The sequence below is a fragment of the Mirounga angustirostris genome, unplaced genomic scaffold (genome assembly GCF_029215605.1).
Source record: "Mirounga angustirostris isolate CCGP_5_RB_7025 unplaced genomic scaffold, mMirAng1.0.hap1 SCAF_5, whole genome shotgun sequence".
Taxonomy (NCBI): Eukaryota; Metazoa; Chordata; class Mammalia; order Carnivora; family Phocidae; genus Mirounga; species Mirounga angustirostris.
The window spans coordinates 142,866,825-142,890,699 of record NW_026991713.1 but is presented as its reverse complement, the minus strand read 5'-3'; the positions used below and the strand labels follow the sequence as shown (position 1 = coordinate 142,890,699).

The 23,875-nt window shown below is 49.5% G+C and overlaps 1 long non-coding RNA gene across 1 annotated transcript; it reads left to right on the top strand.

Moving 5' to 3' along the window:
- The first annotated feature begins 753 nt into the window (after positions 1 to 753).
- Positions 754 to 21,997, top strand: LOC123840672 (uncharacterized). Its single transcript, XR_010411819.1, has 6 exons — positions 754 to 1,205; positions 2,522 to 2,751; positions 3,493 to 3,642; positions 7,393 to 7,665; positions 12,852 to 13,026; positions 21,589 to 21,997. It is a non-coding gene; the product is annotated as an uncharacterized LOC123840672 (long non-coding RNA).
- The last annotated feature ends 1,878 nt before the right edge of the window (positions 21,998 to 23,875 follow it).

The following is a 23,875-nucleotide window of genomic DNA, read 5'->3' as shown; positions in this document are numbered from 1 at the left end:
TAAATGGAAGCTCAAGGAGTCTGGGCTTGAGGCCACTGCAAGTTTCTGGACAGAGGGGGGCCATGAAGAAGCAGGGAAGGTCCGGCGGGCAGCAGCACCGGGACTCACAGAGAAACCAGAGCCTGGCACCAAGGAGCCTCTCTTGGCAACCCGGCCTACATGGTCCACGGGCTGCTGCTTGGGGGGCATCGGGTCCCTGTCCTCCCCAGATGCTGCCTCACCGCTACGAGGGGGGGACCAGTGCTGGAGCCCTGTAAGGAGGCGGTGGAGGAAGCCCACCTCAGCAGTCTGGTCCTCCTTAGGAGCCCCTCTCGGGCCCTGGACCCCACTGCTCTTGGCCCCGGCCTGGGGGGTGCAGATCATCCAGCGGGACGGGCTTCCGGGCCCGCGTCCTCACGGCGGCGGGGTCCGCCTTCCCCGCTGCATCCCCTCGCGTTCGAGAGGAAACTGAGGCCCCGAACAGGGCGGTCTGGACGGGGGACGAGAGGGTGGGGGAACCTGGCCCCTGGCCGAGCTTGGCCTCGTCCCGCAAGCCGGCTCCTCAGCACAAACGGCTTCCCAGAGGGAGGTTAGTTACAGCAAACCTGCGGACACACCGCCGGGGGAGGAGAGGAACCCAGCCCCCGCCAAGCCCTGCCTGCGGGAGCCCGCCCCGCGCATGCGCCTCCACTCGGGGCCCGGCCCCACCCCCTCCAGAGCTGCGCGCTCCCGAGTCACGCGCCGAGGCTCGCGCATGCGCAGGCGCACGGCGGCGCTTCCTGGGAACAGGGGCTCGGCGAGGCGGTGTGCGCGGTGACTCAGCGCCGAGGTCTCCTCCGCGCCCGGTCTCCGGGCTTCGCCCGCTGTGCCCTCCTTGGGCCGCAGCCGTCCTGTGCGCTGTTCGGCCGCTGGAAGCCCTGAGTGTCTCGAAAGTTTTGATTTGGCACCGGGAAGGGCTTTGAAGTTGCTCAGAGTTACGGGGAGAGACCACCGGTTTCCGGAGGCCTTTGGGGGACGTGAAGAACGTCAGAGAGATTGGTGTTGGCAGTTACCAGGTTGCGGTTTGCACCTGCGGCCAGCCCGGGGACTGAGATTTGAAAAGATTGTCCCACCTCCCTTACCCCGCCAGAAACTCAGAGCATTTGGTATCCAAACTGCCCTTTCCTCCTGTCCTTGAGGATTAGAAACCCAGTCCTCCCTTGGCACTTTGCACTACCTCTGTCTGGGTGAGGGTGGATTGGGGCAGGTGAAACTCCAGATTTGGTGGGGGTGGGGTTGGGAGGGGGGCGACGCCCGGGAGGGTGATATTCCCATTGGAATGTCTTTCTCATGGATCTTGGGGTTCCCTGAGTCACTTTTAGAAGCTAAAACGGACTCCAGAGATTCTCTACTATCCCTTCAAATGGTCCTTAGCCTCTATTTGAAACGTGTCCAGTGACAGGGATCTCAGTTCAGGGTTTTCTGACCGGATGCTGGTTTGGGTGGCTCCCTCTGCCCTAGATACCATTTGTGAGAGGCCATTTCCCTCCGCAGCCCTGTGAAGAACGCTCACGGGCAGTGTGTACCTGCTTCTCTGCTTGGCCCCCTGGGCATACCAGAACCTGGGAAGGGGCCCCTGTGGCTACATCAGGGTTGGCCAGTTGGTTACTTGTAATTTCCCGGGTTTTCTTGTCTGTTGCTTTGGAGTGGAGATCATTTGGGCACCTGGTCCCCAAGGAATCTGGGAGGAAAAGGGAAGTCCTTGGAAAGGAGTGAGGTGCCCCCTGGGCAAGAATGAGTTGGGGTGGGGCTTAGCTGGCTAACCTGCCCTCTGCACTAGGAAGCCTTATTCCTTTATGTGCATCCCTTTTCTGGGTTTAACGTCAGAGCAGCCAGTAGTGGTAGGGAGTTGTAGCTCCAGAGAGCCATGTGGTCCCATCTGTTCTTTTTACAGATGAAGAAGCTGGACACCTAGTAAAGCAAAGAGCATTCAGGGTCACAGAATCAGCTGGTGGCAAAGATGGGACACAGGTCTCCTGATTCCCAGGCCTGTTCTCACTCTCCTGCACCATGTATGTTAGGGGCCAGCACAAAACAGATGGCACATTTCGAATGCGTAATTTGAAGCAGGGTGTGGGAAACAACTCTGGACGGTGAAATGTTCTGGAGCTAGTAACAGTGGGATCTTAAACTCCTGGAGGCAGAGAGGCCGTGTGGAGGGTCATCTTGCTAGAGTTGGGACTTCAGGTCAAGGGGCTCAGGAAGGCAGTTGGGGGAATAAAACCCCCACTGATTTGTCAAGGCTCTCCATGGACCAAACCCAGTGGGAAGTCAGAGGTCAAGGGGGTGTTGATTAGCCCATGCAGATAAATTCTAGGGCACAGTACAGGTGGAGAGGATGCAAAAAGGACCTGGAGGAGCAAATGAAAGATATCCAGCATAACCTGCAACCTGACTTCTACTGGTTTATTAAGAGTTTACAGGTCTTGAGTACTTACTCTGTGTGAGGTGTGTCCATTATCCCGTTGCATTTTCTCTAAACCCCGTTTTCTCCATCTGACAGATAAGGAAACTGACTAGTGAAACAACTTGAGGAATGGAGATGTAAACAGCTAAGCTGCCACCTGCCTCTCTGGGACCGTATCTTGTGTATGGTACTTCCTCTGTGGATGTTTGTGCAATGGTTGGATGAATGAATGAATGAGGAGCAAACACACATAGGATTAGATGGTGCATCTCCCTGAAGATCCTTAGTGTGCCTGTTCTCCATGGGACCGGAGGCTCTCTGCAAAGGTGGGTCCCGTGCCTGTTGGTATCTCTGTTGCCAGCTTGTAGTGAGCCAGGTATTCAGGTTAAAAGAGCAGGTATCTAGATCTGAAAAAAACCTTGGACTTCTGGGCTTTCCTAGTGGAAGCTTTTGGAAGTAAGCAATTTTCTCTCTCTGAAGCCATCTTGATCCAGTCCTGATTTCTGGTGTCCCCACAATCTGGGCAGAGGCCCAGGGTGCTGCCTCAGCTCTTACCCATTGCTCCACCCACAAGCTCAGTTCTGCTAACTGCATCGCTGGTGCTGCTCTTGGAACACAGCATTCTTCAGAGATAAACTAGCTACCAGTGGGGTGGGGACTTTTACCAGCATCCCTAAAATGGCCTGCTGTGGAGCAGAAAGCTCAGTGTAAAGACATTGTTTCCTTTCTCTGTGGTCCCTCTTTCTGCACCATCTCCTGTCTTTACAGTCCCCTTTTCTTGGCCTCTTTCTTCCTAGAGAGCCCCACCCAGTCTTGCACTTGTCGCTCGCTCATTGTCCCAGCTCCTCAAGCACGGAGGAGGAAGCTAACATAGATTGATCACCTGCTGTGTGCCTGCCACTACGCCCCATGGGTGCTCTCCATCATCCCATTTCATTTCTTAGTGAGACACTAGGTAGGGAGTGCTAGGGAGGGGACTTGCAAATGGAAAACCAAGACTTTGGGTGGGTAACCAAACCCAGCTGTTTAGGGTAGAGCTGCCATTTGACCTCTGGTCTAATTCCAAGGCCATCCTGGTACACTTCTCACCCAGAATAAAGCCTGCTGCTGCACTATTTGGGTTCGTGTTGACCCTTGCTCTTCGGAGACTTTTCCTTGTGCTGTGGCCTGTGTCCCTGGACTTGGGCATGTCGAATGTGCTGTTTCAGCCCGCCCTGGTGAGTGTCCGTATGGATCTGCCTAACGTTTGATTCCATCCACAGTCTGTGGGTCCTCCTTCAGTCCTTTGCTGATGACATCTCCTCCACATGGTAGGCCAGTTGACCTGTTTCTGAATGGCAACATGCAACCCATTCTCTAAAGCCCAACTCATGTGCCACCTCCCTGATGATGTCCCTCCAAACTCATTCACTTCCAGATTCCCAGACTCACCTTGTGAGCCTCTCCTAAAGGGTTGAGCACATTATTTCCTGTATTTACAGTAGTTCAGATGTGCAACTTATTTACTTTGTTGAGGGCAGGGACTATCCTGCAACAGTGTTCATTTCTCCAACTTCTCACAGAGGACCTTACAGCTTAGTAAGCCACCGGGGGGGGGGGGGGGGGCGGTGAAGGTGTCAAGGGAGCTCTTTGTGGTGAAAGGGGTTTGTAAAATGATTTATCCCTCGACTTTACATGCTGACTTTGCTTAAAACAAGATTCATCTGCAAGATAAATGTCTGGGTTGAGTCTGGAGGTTGGGCGGTGGAGGACAGCTTGTGTTTTTCTTGAGGAGCTTTGAATTTGGGGAAATGAAGAGATGCTGATGAGGGCAGGCAGTGGATAACAGGCTGGGCAGGTGGATGGCCCTACACATCTGTCTGTCCAGATGGGATCTCAAGAGTGGTTAGCTGTGTCCCTTGACCTTTATCATGGGCTGCAGCTTCTCTAAGGCCATCCCCTGTGCTCCCTGAGTCCCTTTATGTTTGCTGTCATAGATAAAGGCCGTCATGCCTGCTTTCACCACCAAGGGTGGGGGAGTCCTTGGCCGGAACAGCAGCACCCCCTCCCTGGGACTTGAGTCAACTCAGAGCACCCATATCCCATGTGACCCAAGACAGACAGACGCTGGGGCCCTGCAGCAGAGAGCCCACGGGTGTGGGCTGGCATGACTCACCTGCTCTGTCGCCGCCTACAGCTGGGTTTGGAGCACTTGGGAATCAGATCTCTTCCCTAGGAGAGGCATACAAGGCTTTCTTTGCAGTTAGCAGCTTGGGGTCCTGCTCATGCAAATGCCTGTCACTGTCCCGGCATCTCAAGGTCCAGATAAGTGGGGAGTCATCCAGTTGCAGGGGCACAGGAACAGGTAGAAGCAGCAGCTGAGAAAACAGTGCCTTGATCTGGGCATTAGACAACCTCGGTAGTAACCGGGCCCCACCAGGAGCTCACTGTGCAGCTCTGAAGGAAAGGGGTTTGTTCTTTCAGGAAACATGTTTTTGACCACCTACTCCTGCTGAGTGAAATAAAGACAAGGCGACCATAAGAAGGCAAAACCTATCCCTACCCCTGGTGGTTTCTCAGTCTCTATAAAATCAGCTCAAGTCAGGGTGATAAAGGCTGTAGGGAGGTGTTTGGGGAGCATGGAAGAGAAACTGACTCGTCTTTGCTGGGGGGATGAGCCAGCGCTGGAGGCATTTGAGCTGGGCCTTGAAATTGGGATCCTCCCTGCCGACCATGGGGAAACTTGCATCTTTGGGGAGTGTTGTGCAGTATATCACCGGGGGCAGGGCCAGGTGGGGATGAAGTCAGGGGGACACAGAGAGGAGATTAGACTCGAAGGCCTGTCTGGGTCTTGCAGCGAAGGGCCTTCGTGGGTCACGCGGACATTGGACCTTCTGAAGGTGGAGGGGAGACACTGAACTAACTAATCTGTGTTGTAGAAAGATCGCTGTGGCAGCAATATGGAGGATGGATTGGAAGGTCAAAGATGCAGAGAGACATTGGGTAGAACAGGGTTAGACTACCACAGGAAAGAATGTTTGAAGACCTCACCTGTGGGCTTAGAGAAGAGCGTTGGATTAGGAAGTCCCTAAAATGGAAGTTCTGTGCCTCCGAACTCACTTGGGCATTTGGTTCTTCCCCTGCTCCCTTCCCCGGCTCCTAGTTGATTACCTCGATTGCTTACTTGTGCTCCATTCTGGGGGTGCTGTGACCCATTTGGGTTTTGACCCTATTCAGTCTCCCTGGTTGTCAGTTGTGTCCACCCAGCACTTGAGGGGAGACCTTAGCACCTTGGAGGCCAGCTGGTAGGAAGCTGTACTGTGTCCCAGGGTCCTCCCCACTCCCACCCTGGCCCTGACTCCCCTCTCTCCTCTGGCATCATCCTCGAGTCCCCAGATTGGAAATGTCCACTGCGCCATTTCCATTACTCTTTCTAAGAGGAGGAATGAGACACTATGTCTCATTGGAAGATGTTGACAAGCAGGGACTAGAAAAACGGATTAAAGGGACCCTGGGATGTTGGTCTCGGAGAGAACCAAAGGTGAACTACAGGGCAGTCCCACAGAGTGACCCAACACATCTGAGCCCCTTGATTTAAATTTAGATCAGTTCTATAATCTTAAAACCAGAAGTGGGTGTCTTCTCCTAATCCCGTCCCTGTCATCCCAGGCTAGGGTTACAAGCACTGCCCCTTCTCGCTCTACTTGTTTGTACAAGTGTCATCCCATGATTCTTGGGCCGATAGATTTTGGCAGCCAGTCAACAAACAGGTTGTTGGACCTACTCTGTTCCCACCTCATGCTGGCTCGGATAGGATAGAGACACCCCCTGCTCTGTGCTCAAGGAATCATATTTTAGTCTAGTTGGGAAGGCAAGACGCATGGGGGAAACAGCCAGAGAGCAGAAAAGGTGAGTAGTTAAGAGGGTGGTTAAGGTTTGGTGGGACGTGCTGCAAGTCCACAGAGCCTGAGGAAGGACGGAGCAGATGGTGCCGGGGCAGGAACCAGCCCAGAGCTAGCTGGCGGTCTAAGCTGGATCCCAGCCAGCCTCAGTCTGAGGTGGGGGGCCAAGGTGGACTTGCTGCTGCCCTTGCAAGGGGCTGTTCATGCTATTTCCTCAGTCTGCATCTTCCTACTTGTCAAGATTCTCCATTCATCCTTCAAGGCCCAGCTTCAATGCCTCTTTTTTCGTGAAGACTCTTCCTTTCCACCAGCCAGCATGGTGCTGATCTTCCACAGCCCTTTCCTGATAACTTCCATCTTGTTGTGTATTTGTGATGAGCAAGAGTTTAGCAGATTCCATTCTCCCCCGTGTACGTGTTTTATAAAATCAGTTCTTGGGCGCCTGGGTGGCTCAGTCGGTTAAGCGACTGCCTTCGGCTCGGGTCATGATCCCAGGGTCCTGGGATCAAGTCCCACATCAAGGTCCCTGCTCTGTGGGGAGCCTGCTTCTCCCTCTCCCACTCCCCCTGCTTGTGTTCCCTCTCTCGCTGTGTCTCCCTCTGTCAAATTAAAAAAAAAAAAAAAAAAATATATATATATATATATATAAAATCAGTTCTTTAAAAGCAATCCTAAAACCAGAGGGGGAAATGGCTGCTTTCTGGGGCCAGTTTCTGGCAGGGGACACACGGTGAAATGCAAGGTCACTGTAAGCTGGACTTGTGTGGCCACACAAGAGAAGGGTATCCTGTGGTCTCTTGGTCTTGACCTTTCAGGACCAAAGGGACAAGAGGAGGGTGTAAGTGGCAAGAATACCCTCCCTTAGCTTGTGGAAAGAGTCTTGGAATCAGAAGAGTTGGGGACTAGTTCTGATTCCATTTTTGGTGACGATATACTTGCCTTATGGACCGTCTGGGATTGTTCTGTGAACCAAATGAGATAAGAAATATGTGAGTTCTTTGGAAATAGAATTACTAGAATAGGAGGCATCATTGTGTTTTCCTCTTATTCCTGATTCCCTACCTCTCCTTCATTTTTTCTGTGAAGAAACTCTCAAGTCACCAGCTGCTAAGGCCAGCTGGGAGGAGCCTAGCCCGTCTCCGCCGAGTTCTCGTGTAGGCCCAAAGACTAGATCCAACGTCGAAGGATGTGGTTTTTTGGCTTCCAAATCAGGTAACTCTGGGTAAGTCACTTCAGCTCTCTATGCCTCCGTATCCTCATGTGTAAACGGGAGGTAATAACATACTCCTCCCACCTCCTAGGGCTCCTGGGAGGATCAGCCGAGACTGTGAATGTGACAACGCCTTGTAAACTGTAAAGGTCTGTCCAAACGCTATGGATTTACTTTTTAATCCGTGCTTGAGGGCTCTGGATGAAACTTGCCAAGACTGTTGCACATCTAGACAGTGACATCATATGCATGTTATTAGAGCCCAGGGTGGGGCACAGAAGGCCGCCCCAGAGTCTCGGGGGCAGGGTAGAATGCAGAAAGGAGCCCCACCTCCTGCCTGCCTGTAGTCAACCTGATCCCCTGGTCCCACCTGAAGAAATGCCATCTTCTGGTTTCTGTGTCAGAAACCAGAAGTGTCAGAGGCTCTGCCATGACCTCTGTATTTAGGGGACACTTGGACCACAGTTCAAGAGTAGGGGCTATTGTGACTTAGTTCCCTGTCTCTGGGGTCTCAGCTTGGTGCCCGGACATGGCAGGCCTTCAGGGTAGGGCTGTTGTTGAACAAAACACAGGTAGTATGTTTTTTGGGAGCTCGAGTCATTGTCTTCTCACTTCCTTTGTTTGCAAATTCCAGTTGTAGAAAAACATTACAGAAAAAAAAAAAGCTTCAGAGAAATGGTAGCCTGATGTGTGCCGGGAAACTGAGTGGCTAGCATTAATGGAAGGTCAGGCTTCTGAGATGGGGTGTCACCATCTCGGTGCTTTATTAATCCCAGGGGGCGGTGAAGCCCATTTAATGGGAAAGGCTCTCCCCCCGAGTGTCTGTGTCCATCTCGGTTTTGAATCCCTTTGTTGGCCCTGCTGGTCACTGGAGCTGAAAGGAAATGGTTTAGTCACCAAATATTTGTGAGTATCTATTTGTGCTTGGCCCTGTACTGGGAGCTTTGGAGAATATGAAAAAGGTCAAGTTGTGGCTTCTGTGTTGGATGCACTCAGACCAGATTTGAGAAGACAAGGCGACTGTGGAGGAGCAGGGGATTTGGGCTGGCAGGCCTGCATGCGCAGGGCCAAGGGAGTGTAGATAATTACTGGCAGAGGAAGGCAGAGGCAAAGATCCTCAGTGGCTCTCAGGGGCAGGTAAGCTTTCTGGAGGAGGTGGAGATATGTGAAGAAGACAGAGTCAATCACTGAGACTCATCTCTGCTCCCTTTCTGGCCCCAATTAGGAGACTGAATCTGTCTTCTATTGCTGCCTAACAAATGTCCCAGCGCAGCAGCTCAACATGGCACCTGCTCGTTACGTCCCACTGCTGCCGGTCATGGGTCCAGGCAGGCCACGCTGGCTGCTGGCTGGGGGTTGCTCTCGGCTCGGCTCCCCGAGGCCACTCAGTCTTTTCCATGTGTCCCTCCATCTTCAGTCCAGCTGTGGGACCTCACATCCCCCCCGTGCTTTGAGTCTCTGACTTCCTCTTCTGTTATCAGCGGGAGAAAACCCTTTGCTTTTTTTTTTTTTTTTAAGATTTTATTTATTTATTTGACGGAGATAGCGAGAGGGAACAGAAGCAGGGGGAGTGAGAGAGGGAGAAGCAGGCTTCCCGCAGAGCAGGGAGCCCGATGCGGGGCTCGATCCCAGGACCCCGGGATCATGACCTGAGCTGAAGGCAGACGCTTAACGACTGAGCCACCCAGGTGCCCCCCCCCCCTTTTTTAAAGATTATTTATTTGAGAGTGAGAGAAAGAGAGAACAGAGAGCATGCGAGTAGGGGGAGGGAGAGGGAGAAAGAGAATCTCAAGTCCACTCCCCACTGAGCACAGAGCCTGACGTGGGACTTGATCTCCACGACCCTGAGATCGTGACCTGAGCCAAAATCACGAGTTGGACGCTTAACTCACTGAGCTGCCCAGGCCCCCTGGAAAACCCTTTTTTTTTTTTTTTTTGTTTTTTGTTTTAAAGATTTTATTTATTTATTTGAGAGAGAGAATGAGAGAGAGAGCATGAGAGGGGGGAGGGTCAGAGGGAGAAGCAGACTCCTCGCTGAGCAAGGAGCCCGATGCGGGACTTGATCCCGGGACTTCAGGATCATGACCTGAGCCGAAGGCAGTCACTCAACCAATTGAGCCACCCAGGCGCCCAAACCCTTTGTTTTGTTTTTTTTTATTTTTTATTTTTTAAGATTTTATTTATTTGCAAGAGAGAGAATGAGAGACAGAGAGCATGAGAGGGAGGAGGGTCAGAGGGAGAAGCAGACTCCCCGCCGAGCAGGGAGCCCGACGTGGGGCTTGATCCTGGGACTCCGGGATCATGACCCGAGCCGAAGGCAGTCGCCCAACCAACTGAGCCACCCAGGCGCCCCCTTTGGTTTTTTATTTTATTTTATTTTACTTTATGTATTTATTTGAGAGAGAGTGAGAGCGAGAGAGATCACAGAGGGAGAACCTGTGCAGCCATCACCACCATCCATCTCTAGAACTCTCCTCTTCTTGGAACACTGAAACTCTGTGTCTGTTAAACACTGACTCCCCATTCCCCAACCCCAGCCCCTGGCAACCACCATTTTACTTTCTGTCTTTATGAATGTTACTACCCTGGTACCTCACATAAGTGGAATCATACACTATATTTGTCTTTTTGTGAGCGTCTTCTTTCACTTGGCACAATGTCTTCAAGTTTTCTCCGTGATGTGACATGAGCCAGGATTTTCCTTTTTCAGGCAGAATAGCATCCGTTGTACATATAGACCACATTTTGTTTCTCTACTCATCAGTTGTTGGGTCCTTGAGCTGCTTTCATCTTGTGGCTATGCAGAATAATTCTGCATATATAATAATGATATGAACATTGGTGTGCAAGTCTCTCTCCAAGACCCTACTTTCCATTATTTGGGGTATATACCCAGAAGTGACATTTCTGGATTATATGGTAATCCTGTTTTTAATTTTGGGGGATGACCACCATACTCTTTTCCACAGTGGCTGCACCAGGTTACACCCCTACCAACAGTGAGCGAGGGTTCTGATTTCTCCACATCCTCGCCAACACTTGCTAGTTTCTGTTTTTTTGGACAACAACCGTCCTGAATGGGTTTTGAGGTGGTATCTCATTGTTTTTTTTGCATTTCTCTAATGATGAGTGATGTTGAGCATCTTGTGCTTGTTGGTCATTTGTTTATGGGTCATGAGATCTTATTAGGATCTTACCACCCTCGTTGTAGGAAAAGTACGTAAAGGGGTAGAATGCTATGTGGAATAATGTTTGCTCAGGGCTGGGAGGTGGGGAGGAGCAGCGTGGGCACTGAGTGTGATGGGCACAGGCTTTCTTTTCCAGGGTAATGAAATGTGCTCACCTTAGTTGTGATGCTTTCACAACTCTGCACACATACTAAAAACCATTCAGTTGTGCGGTTTAAATGAGTAAATTTTATGCTATGTGAAGTATCTCTCCGTAAAGGTGTTCTAAAATGCTGCCTTTTGGAAGTAGAACAGTAAAGGTGGTAACAGTGATTGTTGCTGTTGCATTAGCCAGCTCTGTCGAGCAGAAGTGAATATGACCTCCTTGCGCTGGATCCACATTCCTCCCCGGAGTTTCAGTCACCCTGTCTCCCTCTGGTGTCCCAAATCAAATTTTGTTCCTTCGAGTCTGATTCTGTCTTAGGTTCTTCTAACCCAGGAGACGTCTTTTGTCATCTGTATTTGGCAGAGATGGAAAGTTAGGGCAGAATCAGCCAGCCTGGGGTATCTCTGGGCCTCACGCCCTCATCCCGGACTTGCAGAGGCTCACGGGAGGGAGAATGTCATGGTTGGCGGAGCCCATCAGGAATGGGGGGGAGCAGTTGCCTGAGCTGTATTACATAAGGGCCCTAAAAGTGCCCCCCCATACCCACACCTGTCATAACCCCTTCATCGTCTGTGGTGCATGAAGTCACACTGTTTGTCTTCTTTGTCCTGTCAGTCTAAGTGAAGCTGGGTTTTGAGGGCATAAGAGTCAAGGGTGTCATGAGTTGGGGAAAGGAAAACTGAAATGGAAGGCAGCCCTGCACATGTCACCGTGGCCTGAGGCCAGACCCAAGCCGGCCTGGAAGCCTCACCAAGACCTTGTGCTTTCTCAGGCTGAGAGCCTTTGGGCTTCAGTCACAGAATTGCATGAGTACAGAGAGCTTTTCTGAGGCTTCACTCTGCATGACTTCAACTTCACACATCTCCCCTGGGTAGATCTGGAGGCCCCCTTGCATGCTTACTGGCCCAGGAAGAAAGATAAGGGGCTAAGAAAGGTAGAGGAAAGATGGTAAATATCTGAAGGTGAGAAGTGCCAGCAGCACATTTGGGTAGAATTGGGGGTAGAGGGTTGTCAAGCCCCTCTCGTCCAACGATGATGCTTCCGGGGGTCCTAGGCATTACCAAAAAGAGTGTCAGCCCTCCACCCACCATCCTTTTCAAAACGAGGTACCGGATCCAAGAGAGGAAGTGGCCAGCCCAGGGCTGCATGGCCAATTAGTAATAGAGCTCCTAGCTCCTCGCTCTCCTGCCTGTTCCTCTCAAGCTCCACACAGCTCCTATAGCCCCACCAACAGCCTCTGGTTCCAGAGCCTTCATGGCAAAGGCGGAGCTGGGATCGCGGACCTCAGGGCACCTCTGTGCATCTGAGCTGCAAACATTCGCCTTTCCCCACGTGACTCCTGTGGCTTTCTGTGGAGCGGGCTTCTCTCCTGGTTTGCTGTCTCCCTTCTCAGCTGCAGCCCCCCCCCCCCCGCGCCCCCACAGCTCCCACGCCTGCACCATCTGGAATGGAAATTGTGCTGAGGAGCTCCACAGCTTTGCCCACTCCCTCCGCCATGTTCTGCCGAGTGTGGGCCCACACCAACGCAGACTCATTCAGTACAGAGAGTTCTCCTTTTTATTTATCTCTGATTGCTTAGAATAAAATGTTGCTTCTCAGACTTCAGAGTCTTCGCACTTAAGTAGTGACAATTAAAAAAAAATTATTTGCAAAATCTTCCCCTTGGTATTTAATACAGTTTCTCATGCTCTCCTGCTCTGATCTGCATGATGGACAAGGTCTGTGGCCTCAGTGGGTTAGATGCCTGAACTCTGTCCCTGTGGCCTCAGCCTGCAATGCTGCCATGGCCCAGATTTGTTCCCTGAGTTCAGGGGTCCTGAAAGGCTTTCTCTGTCTTGGAAAGTCTGAACTGCGTCCCTTGTGCAAGGGGAGATGCAGTTCCTGCTTCTCTCCACCTCTGTCCCGGTTTCCCCCCTCCCCTCCCCTTCTGCCCTTCTCCTCCTTCTTTCCATCCCCAGATTTCCTCACCCTTGGGACCAAACGTTGTCTGGTCACTCCCCAGGCGCAGTGCTGTTTCAACAACAGGGCCGTTTTTTGCATCCAACTATGACAACACAGTTGGCTCATTCATTGTCATCAGTGATGTCAATCATCTGGGAATGGCTTAGGTCAGAAATCCGCTGGAGAAGCCAGGCTACTCCCCGGGTGGGAATCTTCTCCTCCTTGTGTTCGTGAAGGTAAGCAGTGGTAAGATTGTGTTGCTTCTTGGCGTAAGGGGCGGCAGGGAGCCCGTGGCCCCTGAGGTCTGCATGTCATGGCCGTGGCCCTGCAGGGGGACGAATCCCAGGATGAGGTGTCGTGTGGGAGGAACAGGGTCAGAGGGTTTAGCCCTGGGGTCTTCCCCGCCTGGACCATCTCTTTCGGGTACTGGAGCTTGGAGTTTGAAGGTTCAGGTTGTGTTTGCACCAGGGAGGCTTTCCCTAGGACCCTTGCCCATCTCTGCCATGAATCTTCCTGCAGCTCCTGGCCCTCACACAGGGCCTGACCAACACAGGGCCGAGAAAGCAGCCATGAAGCAGTTGTTTCCACCTTGTAACCAGGAGCCACCTATCCCGGCCTCTGGCCTCTGTTCCCCCAGGCGAGCTATATCTCCTGCTGCCTCCATTCTGCTAAAGGCAGTCCCATCTGCCTGTCTTCCCCCTCATCCTCCCTCTGCCCAGCTGAGACCCACTGTGCCGGGGCATTCTGTCCTTGGGAAGCCAGGCCAGTTGGCTGTCCTTTGTGCTGCTGTGTTCCCCCCTGCCTACCTCCTTGGGTGGTGACCAGCTGTTGACACGTCTGTACCCCCGACTAGACTCTGAGCTCGCTGAGGGCAGGGATGTTGGTATGGATCACGGACCTTGCTCTGTTCCTGTCACTTGCTAAGTGAGTGGATGAAGGAAGCAGCAGTTAGTGGGACCACATTTGCTAACCATGCTTCTGCATCCCGATTGTTTTTGGTGGCCTTACGTTTTGGGAGGGAAACGTATCTGCTGAGGGTAGGGAGAGGGGCTAGGCAGGGGGCTCTGTGTAAGTTGCTTTTCCACTGATTCTGCAGTGTATGAGGTTCCTGTTGATGCTGTAACAAATTACCACACTTGGTGGCCCTAAAAACACAAATATATTAGCCTGCAGTTCTGGGGTCAGAAGTCTGAAATGAGTCCCCCTGGATGAAAACCACGCGGTCTGTAGGTCTGTGTTCCTTCCGCAGGCTTCCATTTCCTTGTCGTACAGAGTCTGGAGTCAGCTGCATTCCTTGGCTTGCAGCCCCTTCCTCATATCACCCCAACATCTGACTCCCATGGTTTCATCTACTATGCACTCTGACCTCTTGCATCCCTCTAATGAGGACCCTTGTGGTTATACTGGGCCCACCAAGTCATGCAGGGTAATCTCTCCTTCTCAAGATCCTTAATCACCTCAGCAAAATCCCTTTTTCCATGTAAGGTGACATAGCCACTGGATCTGGGGATAAGGACGTAGACATCCTTTGGGGGGCATTGTTCAGCCTGCCTCATGCAGGACACCCAGAGACCCAGCTTCTGCTGTGTGTTCCTGTTTGCGTGTCTCGCTTCTTCCCATTATTCAGGAGCTTGTGCTGGCTCTTTCAGGTGGACTCCCCCAACCCCCTCTCCCTCCAGCCAGATGCACCTCAACCTTGGTTCCTGCTGCTGAGCGTGACCACGAGCACTTCTCTGGTCAAAATGAGACCTTCCTTGGTCTGTGCATCTTTCCACTTCTGTGCTGATACTCCGAGAACCTTTCTTTCTTCTCTCTGGAATGTCCCCAGTTTGGCCCAGCCTGTCCCCCCCTTCCACCATGCTCCCCCCACTCTCAGGCAGAAGCCCTAGTTTGCAGACGCCTCCTCTTAATGACTACCACAGTGCTTTCCAATTCTTTGTTTGCAAGTGAGTCTGCGCCCCTAGACCACGAGGGAGCATCTTGGAGCATGGGGCCACACGTGATGAATCCCAGCATCCGGAGCCCCGGCACAGAGCACGTGTGGACAGAATGGTGGGAAGCGGCCTCTCTGCCGTTGGAGCCTTCATGGCGAGCACGATCTGTGGCCTGCACTGGTACAGCGCTTGGCATCTGCCGCCTATATCATGAGTTATTTTTTTCTGCATGTGCCCTGCTTCCCACCCCCACCCCCACCCCCAAACACAATTAGAACAGAGGTCTCCAACCCTGCACAGAGTCTTGCAACCACCAGATGGTCTCAAGGTTGAGCCAAATGAAAATGCCACCGTTTGACCATTTTTGTCCAGGTGCAAGTGGTGGCCAAGTCTTCAGGCCTCCTTCCCTGCCTCTTCCTCCCTCCCTTCTGACACGGCCGCCCTTCAGACATAAAATACATATATATATATATATAATGGCAAACTTGACATCAATTTATTGATTTACATCAAGAGACAGAACTGCCAGACTAACCAGCTACATCTCCCTTTTGCAGCAGAAACATCTCCCCATAAAGACATCTTGGCATTACAGAGTTGCTTTGTAAGCAGCAAATCAGATGATCTCAAAAAAGAGTGTGCTCAGACTCAGGGGCCTGTGCGGGGATGGGCCAGCCCAAAGCAGACGCCCTGCCGCCCAGCTGGGTGCCCTCTCCGGCACACTGGCCGCACACAGTGGGTTTTCTCTGCAGGACAGAATGTGCCCTGTGAGGTGTACGCTCTGATTATCACAGGGTCACAGGCAATCCTGGCACAGCCTGATCCCCACTGAGAGCAATTGCTACAGCCCACAGGGAAACCAGTGCTGCTGGCTTGGGTGATTGCTCATCCCTCCCTCCCTCCTTCATTTCTTCCTTTCTTCCTGTATTCTCTCTTTCTTTATTCTTTTTTTCCTGGGGCCTCTTTTATTTTAAATTATGTTTTTTTTTTAAAGATTTATTTATTTACTTTAGAGAGAGAGAGAACTCAGGGGGCAGGGGCAGAGGGAGAGACAGTCCCAAGCAGACTCCACGCGGGGCTTGATCTTAGAACCCTGAGAGCACGACCTGAGCCAAAACCAAGAGTCGGTTGCTTAACTGACTGGTGGTGACTGCACCACCCAAGTGCTCCTTAATTACAGTTTATTCATTAAAATAAAATGCACAATTAAGTACACAGTTCAATAAGTTTGACCAATATATACATTCATGTAGCTGCTATGTTAATTACCCAGGAGAGTTCATTTCCTTTTGCCTTTTCCAGTTAAGCATCTCCCCAAATGTCCATCAGCTGCAATGATAATGGATAAACAGAATGTGGTGTATTTATACAACAGCATATTACACAGCAGTAGGAAAGAAATATGGACACCTGCTACAACACGGATGAACTCTTTTTTTTTTTAAAGATGTATTTACTTTGAGAGAGAGAGCACATGAGCTGGGGCGGGGGGAAGGGCAGAGGGAGAGAAGCAGACTCCTCACTGAGTGTGGAGCCTGATGAGGGGCTTGATGTGGGGCTCGATCTCATGACCCTGAGATCATGACCTGAGCCAAAACCAAGAGTTGGACACTTAACTGACTGCACCACCCACGCGCGCCTGGATGAACTTGGAAAGCATGATGCTGAGTGAAAGGAACCAGAAACAGAAGGCTTCAGAATAGATGAATCCATTTCTGCACAATGTCCAGAACTGGCTGATCTATGGAGGCAGAAAGCAGATGGGTGGTTGACCGAATGGTGTGAAACGGTCTCTCTAGGGCTGGGCTGGGGGTTGGGGCTGAGCTAGTGGGTATCTGGTTTCTTCTGCAACTAGACAGTAGCGACCGTTGCATAACTATGAATATACTAAAACCCACTGTGCTGCACCAATTAAAAAGGTGAACTTTATGGCATATGAAATATATTTCAATAAAGCTGTTATTTAAAAAAAAAAAAGATATGGAACATTCCTGTCCCCCCAGAAAGCCCTTGCTGCCTCTTCCCAGTCAGTCCTGCTCTACCTCCAGAAGCGGCCACAGTGGCATCTTCCCAGCAGAGATGAATTGTGTCTGTTCAGGAACTTCCTATAATTCAAATCATGTATCAGGTGCTCATTTGTGTAAGGCTTCTTCCAGCAGGCGTAATGTTTTTGAGATTTGCTCATGTTGTTATGACAGTAGCTTGTGTCTTTTTTTTCTCCTCTGAGTAGAATGCATTACTTTACCACAGTTTCTTTCAGATGGACATCTGGGCTGTTTCCAGGTTAGAGCTATTATACATAAAGCTGGTATGGATATTCTTGTAAAAGTCTTTTCCTGGACCATATGTTTACCTTTTTTTTTTTTTTTTAAAGATTTTATTTATTTGACACAGAGAGAGCACACGAGCAGGGGGAGTGGCAGACAGAGGGAGAGGGAAAAGCAGGCTCCCCGCTGAGCAGGGAGCCGATGTGGGACTCGATCCCAGGACCCTGGGATCATGACCTGAGCCTAAGGCAGATGCCCAACCTACTGAGCCACCCAGGTGCCCTCATTTACCTTTTTCTTAAATACCTAGAAATGGAATTGCTCTGTCTATGGTTTTATTTTTAGTTTTATAAGAAACTGATAGACTTTTTTCCAGAGTGGTTTTACCATTTTACACTCCCATCAACAGTGTATGAGAGTTTTGGTTGCTCCATATCCTCACTAACATTTGGTGTTGTTAGTCTGTTTAATTATAGCCATTAAGTTTGGTGTGTTGAAAATTTTAAATTTTTATGAATTTCAGTTGTAAATTTTCTTTAAAAAGATTATTTTTTTCTTTATTTGAGACAGAGTGCATGAGAGCATGAGTGGGGGAAGGGGCAGAAGGGAGAGGAAGAAGCAGACTTCCCGCCGAGCAGGGAACCCGACATGGGGCTTGAGCCCAGGACTCCGAGATCATGACCCAAGTTAAAGGCATATACCTAACCGACCAAGCCACCCAGGTGCCCCTAGTTGTAAATTTTTTTAATGGTTAGTGCTTTTTGTGTTTTGCCTAAGAGATATTTGCCTACTTCAAGGTCAAGGAGATATTTTTTCATTTTTTTTAAGATGCCGTATTTCATTTAGGTCTAGGATCCATTTCAGCTTAAGTTTTTGGTGTGATGTATGGAGTTGTGGTTCACTTTTTTTTTCCCTCTTAGATAGAAAATTATTTCTATGTCTATCCAAAAATGTTGAAGATATTTGTCTTTCCCCATTGAATATCTTGGTTCCTTTGTTGAAAATCAGTTGCTTACATGTGTAGGTCTATTTCTGGACTCTGTTTGCTGTTCCATTGATCTATTTGTGTACCCTAATGCTAATGCCAAACTCTATTATTATTTATAGTAAATCTTAAAATCAGCTACTGTAAGCCCTTCAACTTTGTTCTTTACTAAGATTATTTTGGCTGTTCTAGTCCTTTTCATTTCTACTTAAATTGTTTAAATTTCTATTTAATTGGTTGTTAATTTCTGAAAAGAAAGCCTTCTGGAATTTTGATTGGGATTACATTGAATCTGTAGATCAATCTGGAGGGAACTGACATCTTAACAATATTGAGTCCTATAATCCATGAACATGGTGCATCTCTTCATTTATTTAGATCTTCCTTTATTTCCCTTGATAACGTTTAGTAGCCTTTAGCATAGAAGTCTTGTATGTCTTTGGTTAAATTTATTACTAAGTGGCATTTTTATTTTAATAGAGGAAACTGGAAGCCACAGAGGGATGAAAGGGTGATAGCTGGACAGACACTGGGGCTGATGTTTGGGGTTGAGGCCCTATTCACAGCCCCAGATGATAACCAACAAGAAGCAGCTGGTCACACAGTGATTCTCACTGAGTCCCCTCCATCTGGATTTCAGAATCAAGCATGACAGCCAAGAAATCTGTGTTATTCCCTCCCTGAACTGAGATGAACACCTTTTTAGTCCTCCCTTTTGGGCACCAGCTGTACTGTGAAGGTCAGGCACAGGCTGTTCCTGCTCACTGTCGCCTTCCGAGAGAAACTGCAGTGCCTCCAGCTCCTGATGAGCCTTCTTAGGCTGTTCCTTGAGCAACAGCGGCCAGCGACCTCCACGAGGGCCCGGCTTGGAGAGCCATGCTGTAGTGACTGGAAATGTGGCAAAATCAACCGCACACTTGGAAGAAAAGGAGAAAAGAAGAGATGGATGGGAAGAAGCAGAGTATGAGAGGGGAACTGAATGAGTGACTTTGATGGCAGAGTGCTGCTGGATCAGGGGCTGTGAATGCCTGCTGCCTGGGGTCAACCAGATGGCCAGGAACACCCACTAACACATCTGAGACTCCGTTTGGGTCTATTGTGTTACCTCAGTTTGGAGCCTTTTGCTTTTCCTCCTGTTACTAGGATGTGTGTGTGTGTGTGTGTATACAAATATCATATCATAATTATCAAAATTACTGATAATTGGAGTGAGTCCATCAGAGGCATCCTGGAAGGGGGGATGTGTATTGAATGTCCTGCCACAAGCATGACAGAGAGAACAGCAGTCCTCAGGAGGTGCTCAGGGCCTTGCTAGGCAGACTTGAGGAAGCACATTTATCCCGTGCCATATAGGGAGGGGAAGAAGCTGTGGGAAAATATTTTGGCTTAATATGAAGAACTTTACGGGAGCTATACAGCCGGGGAATAGCCTTCCTTGCCTGATTATGATTTTCATATCCCTGGGATATACAAGCAGATACTGTCAGAGATTCCTGCACTGGGCTGGATCATGTGACCTCCAAGATCCATTTGATTCTCTGTCTAACACTTTACCAGGAGTTGATTAATGTTCTCCTCCCAAGAGGACTTCTCCTGGGGAAAGGAACCAAACGAAAGACTTTTTTGTTTAACTCTAACACTACTTATTGAATAGTCCACATTTCTCCCAATATTTATAGCCACTTCTGATATTTATCAAATTTCTATATTTGAATGGCTTTTGAGTTCCCTAGTCTGTTCTCTGGTGTGTTGTCTATCCCTCTGCTATTAGAACCATGCTGTCTTAATCATTATTTCTGATATGAGGATGTGAAGTCCGGGCACCTGGGTGGCTCAGTCAGTGAAGCATCTGCCTTTGGGCTCGGGTCATGATCCCGGGGTCCTGGGATTTAGCCCCGCATTGGGCTCCTTGCTCGGTGGGGAGTCTGCTTCTCCCTCTCCCTCTGCCCCTACCCCTGCTTATGCTATCTCTCTGGCTCGCTCTGTCTCTCTCAAATAAATACAATCTTTTTTTAAAAAAAGAGTGTAAATTCTTCCCACTTGGTTCTGCTTCAAATTTTCTTGGCTATTCTTTAGTCAGTGCTCTTCCATATGAATCTAGGGTGAATTATGTCATATCCCATGTTGGGATAGGGACTTTGTGATTGTTATGAGGCTGATAGCCTTCTGAGAAAGACATTTTTAAAGGTGAAATCTCAGAGGCAGTGACGTGGAGAGGTGTTTCTGGCTGGGACTTGCCATTGCCCCTCAGATTATCCTGTGGCCAGTGTACAAGACCAGCCACGGTCCATTTCTCCATGTGGAGATGTCTTCCCCACCAACATCCCCACCAGTCATTTGGTTGGCCAGAGTGAGCTCTCCCAAATCTGTTGGGCTAGGCCTCCAGCTTTTTGCAGCTTCTATCCACGAGAAAGTGCCAGAAGGTGTGGCATCAGTATTGGAGGAGAGAGTGGGGGATATGGCTGCAAGAGACGCCTACTCAGGCACTTCACAGAGGGCACCCTTCTCTCAGAATCAGCTTGGAGCCAACTTTTCCTTCTTTGTATGACTCAGTCATCATTAATTAGAGAAGCTGCCTGAGCATTCTTCGTTTCAGTCAGAAGCCCTGCCCATGCTTAAACTGTTGGTGCTGTAGGAATATTCTCCTTTCTTACTTAAGGGCTCTTAGAAATCTTGTCCTTTCCAGATAGACCTCTTTGGAGGGACAACTCCCCCGCCCCCACCCAGCCCCCTTTATGATCCCTGTGGGGTGGAGGATAACACCTTTCCTTGTGCTTTCAGCTGGTCCCACCACTGAGGCATTTTCCTGAGATGTATGTCTGGGGTCTTTGATGGAGGAGCAGCGTGGGGGCTGGAGATGAGGAACGCATTGGAGAGCCATGCTGTAGTGCCTGGGAATGAGAGGCATCATGAGTGAAAGAAAAGAGCGTTGAGGTTGACAAGCCTGAATTTGTTTGCCCAGTTCTGACACGAATTAGCTGTGTGACCTTGGGTTGTCTCTTAGCTCACCTGAGCCTCTGTTTCTGCATCTACACATGAGGTGATGGTGTCTCTTGGATTTGGTTGTTCAGATTATTCAATGGGATACTATGTGTGGAAGCACCTAGTGTGCTACTTGGCTTTGAGTAGGAGCTCAGTGGATCTTCAGTCCATCCAAGGCCTTCTTGGCGGCCTCCCAGCAGGTGCACCAGGGGTGGTGGGTGCCGAGGGAGCAGTCTTACTGTGTGGAAAGTCTTGGCACCTCTTAGGATTTCTGGAAAGAGCCATAGACTGTCCACTTGATGGTCTTCCAGAGCATGATCCGAGGAGTGGATACCCGACTCTATCAGTTATTTGTTTGCTTGCTACCCCAGTATGGCCTGAAATTCCTCCCATTAGCAAATTCCATTTTTAAGTTGTGTTCTGGAATCCATAGATTCACCTGGGAAATAGTCTATAGTCTGTAGGCTGGAATGTAGAAAGCCGTTCTCGAGGGCAGAGAGGAAGGCCAGCTGTGTTGGCTGTCTCTCATTTAGCAGCACATTGGACCCTTTAAAAATGAGATGAGTTGTCTGACACCTTGGAGCAGAGACTCTATCATTTACTTTTTTGTTTTGTTTTGTTTTGTTTTAGCTAGAACACTGAGTACCGGCCCTGCTTGCAACAGAAGGTCATCAACATTTTCTGATGACCCAGTGAATGTCTGCTAAAAATTGTGTGATTCTGGGGCGCTGGGCTGGCTCAGTCAGAAGACCACGCGACTCCTGATCTTGGGATCGTGAGTTTGACCCCACGCTGGGTGTAGAGATAACTAAAAAAATAAGCTTAAAAAAATTTAAAAACTGTGTGATTCTCACACATGCTGCAACATGGATGAACCTTGAAGACGTTATGTAAAGTGAAGTGATTCACACATAGAAAGACAAATATTGTGTGATTTCACTTATATGAGGTCCCTGGAGCAGTCAACATCATGGAGACAGACTGTAGAATGGTGTCTACCAGGGGCTGGGGGGGGGACACGGGGAGTTTGTGTTTAATGGGGGCAGAGTTCCGGAGGTGGATGGCAGTGACGGTTGCACGACATTGTGAATATGCTTCATGTCATAGAACTTATACTTAAAAATGGCTAAAATGGTAAGTTTTATGTTATGTGTATTTTACCACAATAAAAAAATATATGCTTGTAATCCAGACAGTGTCCTAATTTTTAAGACTGTGGCATAATGATTACTCAAAGAAAAATTCTGTGAATTACCATTGCAAGATGTAAAAATATCATCTGATTTGCTCAGTTATTCACCCAGTGCCCCTCGCCCGCTGGCTCCGTCCAAGCTCCTGAGCCAAGCCTGAAGATTCGAAGATTCGATTCCACTCTTACTCTTCCAGAGCTGGATTCTGAGGGTGAAGGCGGAAAGCTTCTGATTCCATGAGTGAAGCATTTGCTCCAGCAGGGAGGACTGAGGAAGAACAAGTTAATGCCCCTGGTGTTCGAGGCAGGATCCGTGGGGAGGCAGAGCACACACACACGATAGATGGGTCAGGGTGGGAGAACTCCGAAGGTCTGGAAACAAGTTTTGGTTATTTACAGGTTTCACTTCTCTGTTTTTTGAGCAGGGTGTTTTGGCTGGGAGTGGTGAGGACATCCTGGGTGTGTCTGGCACCGAGGTCCCCCAAGCCCAGCCTCTATGTCACAGGATAGCTGAGAGTCTGGGGCCCAGGGTGGAGAGTGTGGGTAGGGACTGCGGGTGTCTTCAGGGGGGATGTTGAGGCTGTGGGAGCCTGAGGCTGGCTCTGTCGTTAGCCACTGTGTTGGGGTCCAGGTCAGAAGTCCAGTCCCTTGGGTGGGCCAGTTTGCTTTGTTGCCACAGAGACCACACTGTCTCCACATGGACCCATTCCTCCTTCCTGGAGAAAGTTAGCACTTGCTGTCTGCCAGAAACTGCACAAAGTATCTGTATCTATCCATCTTTTTTTTTTTTTTTTTTTTTTGAATAGGCTCCACACCCAGTGTGGAGTCCAACACGGGGCTTAAACTCATGACCCTGAAATCAAGACCCGAGCTGAGATCAAGAGTTGGACACTTAACTGACTGAGCCACCCAGGTGCCCCTATAGGTATCCATCTTTATAGATTGGAAAAATTACATCTTTATCAGCTCCTAATGGATATTTTGTACTTCCTTCAATTATAAGTATAAGCAACAGACCACAATACTATTATCAGACCACAATCTTAGTATTTGCCACCCTGAATATCACAGATGCTGAGTCGAAGAGGACCAACACTGCAAATCAGTGAAAGGACCTGGATTGTTTTCTCCATGTTGGTATTGCAAGCTAGGTGGGTGCAAATGGAGGGGTTTCTTTTCTTCTTTTTTTTTTCATTGCTTTATGAGCCATGTCAACATAACCACTGAGGGAAGATGCCTGGAACATTGCCAAAGAGGAGGCAGTATGAGCAAAAATTTCAGTTTATCTCCAGTGGAAATTTCCATGGATGTGTCTTGGGGCTAAGGGGTCAAATGATTAGACTCAGATGGAAGTCTGAAGGGGCTCTGAGTAAGTAGTTAGTCTCCTTTACTCTTGTTCATTTTATGTTTTTCTTCTTCATTCATTCTTTGTTAACTGTGATATAATTCACATTCCACAAAACTCACCCTTTTAAAGTGCGCAGTTCGGGGGTGCCTGGGTGGCTCAGTTGGTTAAAGTGCGCAGTTCAGTGGTGGTGGTTATATTCACAAAGTTGTACGGGCATCACCACCATCTTCCCAGAACATTTTCATCACCCCCAAAAGAAGTGCCCATCCCTTAGCATTAACTCTTCACCCACCTCAAGCCCTAGCCTGGGAACCATGAATCTACTTTCTGGTTTACAATGTTTTGTAATTTTCATGGTGAAAGTCTTGTACTTCTTTTGT